At 37.5% G+C, this 4,800-nt stretch overlaps 1 protein-coding gene and 1 long non-coding RNA gene across 5 annotated transcripts in view; both read left to right on the forward strand.

Moving 5' to 3' along the window:
* LOC116690692 (furin-like protease kpc-1) overlaps positions 1-4,800 on the forward strand; it is a 298,529-nt gene that overhangs the window by 80,538 nt on the left and 213,191 nt on the right. The window lies entirely within an intron of this gene.
* LOC116690705 (uncharacterized) overlaps positions 2,074-4,800 on the forward strand; it is a 7,684-nt gene continuing 4,957 nt past the window's right edge. The window contains exons 1-2 of the long non-coding RNA XR_004332336.1: positions 2,074-2,176; positions 3,360-3,363. This is a non-coding gene — a long non-coding RNA (uncharacterized LOC116690705). The remainder of the gene's footprint in view (positions 2,177-3,359; positions 3,364-4,800) is intronic.

Raw genomic sequence — 4,800 nt, forward strand, 5'->3', positions numbered from 1 at the left:
AGCAAAATCAGTCACACAGCACAGAATATAAATATAAAGGATACAATATACATACATACAATATACATGAAATAATATTAGGATTAAATACAAGAACAAATATTTGAATATATACACGTTGAAAATACAAAAATGTGCAACTGCTTAAATAGTAATGATAAAAAACACATGCTCACCTACACGTTCCTATACATGCTCTAAATGGAGAGGTGTCAGAGTGGGGGGGGGCAGCCCCTGGAAAAGTGCCCTGAGCAGTTGGGGGTTTGGTGCCTTGCTCAAGCCAAGGAGTTGTCCACCACCATACTTTAGTATAAACCACTAATACCAATTTATTACCAGTTGTTTTATTATTATTTTTGGAATTCATGGTCAAAATCCCTCATTTATAGGAAATTATACCTACTTCTTGAGTTTAAAAAGCCAAAATGATGAATTATTTAGACTAACATTAAAAGAAATACAATCACAGATGGCTCAACATTTAGTCGTGGTACTGTTTCGAAAGATTAAAATTTTTCTTTCAAGTGCAATTTATTTAATTTTTTAATGAAACATACAAAAATTCAATGAAAGTAGAGATCCGACCTTTCGTACTTGCAAAGTGCGTTGTATGGAATAATCCATGTTATTCTCAGGCAATCAAAATACGTATGGTTCAAAAGTCCTTGAGATCCATTCTAAAGACTTGTGCATGTGATAGGTCCCCAGTGTTGTCTGTCCGTGTGTGTGTCTGTTTATGTGTGTGTTTGTGTATTCCTGTTTCTGCATGTATTATTTGTAAGCTGTGGACGTCACTCTTTCTGTTGCGTTCTTTTTGTTTCCCTCTTTCCAGTCTTTCCTCTCTGTATTTAAATTTCGTTTGGGCCCTGGGACACTTTATGTCTCAGTGTTTGTAATTGTTAATTTCTAAATAAAAAAATGTATCACAAAAAAAAGGTATAGGTCAAAAGAAACTCATAGTTCTGGCACAGAAATTTGGAAAACGGGTCAAATTTTGACCCTTGAACACAAGGGTTAAGAAAAAGAAGAAGCATATGAACAAAGACGGGGTGCGCAATCCTGGAAGGGGTGTGTCATGTGGATGAAACAACAGATTGTTGACTTATAACTCCTCATGGGGGAGACAGAAACTACGCACTATACTATAGCAGTAAACGCTTTGGTTTCCAGCATATCAACAAAAGCTGTTCTAGTTTCATGGTAAACCCATTGCGGTTGGGTTTAGGAAACGAAGAACGCGGTTAAGTTTAGGAAACGAGGAACGCGGTTAAGTTTAGGAAACGAGGAACGCGGTTAAGTTTAGGAAACGAGGAACGCGGTTAACTTTAGGAAACGAGGAACGCGGTTAACTTTAGGAAACGAGGAACGCGGTTAAGTTTAGGAAACGAGGAACACGGTTAAGTTCAGGAAACGAGGAACGCGGTTAAGTTTAGGAAACGAGGAACGCGGTTAAGTTTAGGAAACGAGGAACGCGGTTAAGTTTAGGAAACGAGGAACGCGGTTAAGTTTAGGAAACGAGGAACGCGGTAAGTTTAGGAAACGAGGAACGCGCTTAAGTTTAGGAAACGAGGAACGCGCTTAAGTCTAGGAAACGAGGAACGCGGAACCCTATCCCAGGTATCCTGAGTGACAGGCGTGCGTTTTACCCATCCACCACCCTGACCAACCTCCCTACATGGATTTTTCGATTAGATTAGATAATACTTTATTCATCCCACAGCGGGGAAATTCCTTTTTTACAGTAGCATTCTCAAAAATAAGAGAAATAAAACAAACAAACAAGTAAACACACAAGATAAACAGGCAAACATTAGACAATGAGCCGAAGGTAGACTGAAGTAAAGTGGCATCAAATAAAGGATTTGTAAAGTAAAGTGCGGTTGCCATAGTACAAAAAACAATATTGCAGTTTAAGTAAGTGACGTTAAAATTAAATACAATATGTAATTAAAGTAATAAAGCAAAAGTAGGTAACCATAATATAAGTTATATTCACCTGTGACCATAAATAGTATTGAAAAAGTAAGTACTTGGGTTTCGTACTGCTACCGCAAGGTAATGTAAGTTAATGGAGGCCAAACGGCTGCAAAGCGAGTATGCGTCTTGATAACACGCCAACAACGGCCTAAGAATTGCCGTGTCATACATACGCCATTTAATGACATCAGTCTGGGCGGTGCACACACACTCCGCCTGCAGCATTCAGCTTTTGGACCTAGAGCATCATTAGTGACGACAGGACACAAACTGTTGACTCGCGACAACAGAGCATACGGTATGTAAATATGAAAACTGAATTTGAAGTTGGATAAAGAGATTTGAAATATAACACTGTAATCAAATATGCGTTACTTTAAAGGAATGTACTAATACATAGACCTGTGACAATTATTACACACTTGTTTTTTTTGTTGTTTTTTTTACATAATAGCGGTTACTTTGTTAAACCGCAATTATTGCTAACATTAGTGAAGGACCTGATGCATATGACTGGTAATTGCTGATTTTATTTAGTTATGCCAAATTGTAATAAGTGAATATTGGTTGGACTATTTTTATTATTTCAGTTTTTAGATTTTGCCTCTTTGACCTTAAACACGTTCACGTTAAACAGACACTTTTTTTTTTATGAATATAAAGAGGCATTGTTCACTTCATAGGCTGTATACTTTTATTATTACATTATCTGGGTCACATGACATTGATATATAATTAAAGGATGTGTCCTGGTATTCAGTCAAAACTTTAATTTGTTCAAAAAAGTAATACATAAATAAATATTTCTCTTAAATGTGACTGAAAGAGACAATCATCTTGTTAATTGCAATTATGATTGAGACTAACTAACTAACTGTGCGGCAACAAATGGAATTGTTACAGCTCTACTAATATATGGATTTTAGAATTCCATTCAACAGAGTGAGAGATTGCTGAGATAACCATAAAATCCCTCAAACATCTTCTACATCCCCTGACATGGATATTATAAGAATGGGAATAAAATACAGAGCTTTGAATTCTAAATTAAGTAAACTACTGCTGGTGATTATTGATTTTTTTTCCTCTTTCTTTTATTCCAGTTCGTGTTGATGCTGCTTTTGTTTTTTTCATTCAGTCCTGCTGAATAATGAATACATCTCCTGCTGCTTGCATAAAACATATTTGGCATAATCAATAGCAAAGTTAGACTTAGATATTTTCCTGCACACACAATTGGCATTTGGTGAATAAGCCACTGGATGAAATGAGAGAACAGTGGACACATTTCCTTATTTTAAGCTGATGGAGCTGTCGGTAAATACTTGTTTGTATGGAGGCTTATTGCTCTCAGTGGTGAACTGCAATATGTACCGATAAAGTTTTGTTGAATTGTCATTATGATATCAGGGCGCATTGACGGTATCATAATCAACGCAGCATATCTTTTTAATAAGGTCTGCCGTGAAACAAGAGGCCTCTGCATTTATCAGAATGAGTAAAATGGGTTAAAGTAACTGATTATCCAATGAAAATCAAGCTTTGTTTCAGTGCTCTGATATTCATTAATAAAATCCAGAAATCGATCTTTTGATAAATGCATATATCACCATGGATTTATAACCCACCACACACTGTCTGGGGGTCAGTTCTTAATGTAAACAGTAACCCGGTGCATTATAAGAAATATATATGTAATGGTTGTTTCTTTCTTGTAAGATTTACAGCATGAGTTCTCTGAGAATCTCGTTTATAAAATTCCATTTACATTCATTGGTATCATAACTGGAATTTCCCTAACCTAATGGATAATGAATCAAAAATGTGATTGAATCAGGACATTGTGAATCAGAAATAGATTTGGGAAATCATTGGCAATACCCAGCTCTAAGAATGAGTGTCAAGACCAAACAAACAGTACTGGCCCACTCCTAGCACAGTTCACAGTAAGGGTGGTGGGTGGGCTACATTTGAAGAAGAATCAACAGCAGCAATAATAATAATAATAATAATACATTTTATTTATAATGCCCTTTACATTTCAAATGAAATCTCAAAGTACTGCAGTAGCAAGGAGTTAAAAACAGTTCCCAGAATATAACAAAATCAACAAATAGGAATAAAACACCATAAGACTAAAATTAAAACTATGACTGTTAAAAGGCCTTTGGAAATAGGAAGGTCTTTAGGCCCTTCTTAAAAATCTCCACAGTCTGTGGGGCCCTTGGGGTCTCTGGGAGGGCGTTCCAGAGCCGTGGGGCAACTGCCTGGAAGGCCCTGTCCCCCATAGTAGAGAGTCTAGTCCTTGGTTGGTGCAGGTGGAGATGGAGGAGCGGAGGTTTCGTGAGGTGGTTTGTGGGGTGAGGAGTTCACTGACGTAGGCAGGGGCAGTTCCATGTATGCACTGGTGGGTCAGGAGATAGATTTTGTACTGAATTCGGTGTGTGATGGGCAGCCAGTGGAGGGATTTCAGGGCCAGAGTGATATGATCATATTTGCGCCTCCGTGAATAACACAGCCGAGGACTTTGTTACTTACAGAACAAGGTGGTAGTGATGCCCGACTGAATGGTGCGTGTTCCTGCATCAAGCTTTGTGTAGCTGAGCAAAGAAACACACCAGACAAGCCGTCTAACAAGGCAAGGCAGCTTTATGTGTAGAGCACATTTCAGCATCAGGGCGATCCAAAGTGCTTTACATAACATAACAATTAAAACATTAAAAGTTACAGTGCAGTACAAGAAATTGAACATCCAAAAGTAGTCAAAAACAGTTAAACATATACAATTTTAGATTTTAGGCTGCTAGAATGGGACAGCGTATA

This window comes from Etheostoma spectabile, chromosome 6 (genome assembly GCF_008692095.1).
Source record: "Etheostoma spectabile isolate EspeVRDwgs_2016 chromosome 6, UIUC_Espe_1.0, whole genome shotgun sequence".
In the NCBI taxonomy this organism is placed as follows: domain Eukaryota; kingdom Metazoa; phylum Chordata; class Actinopteri; order Perciformes; family Percidae; genus Etheostoma; species Etheostoma spectabile.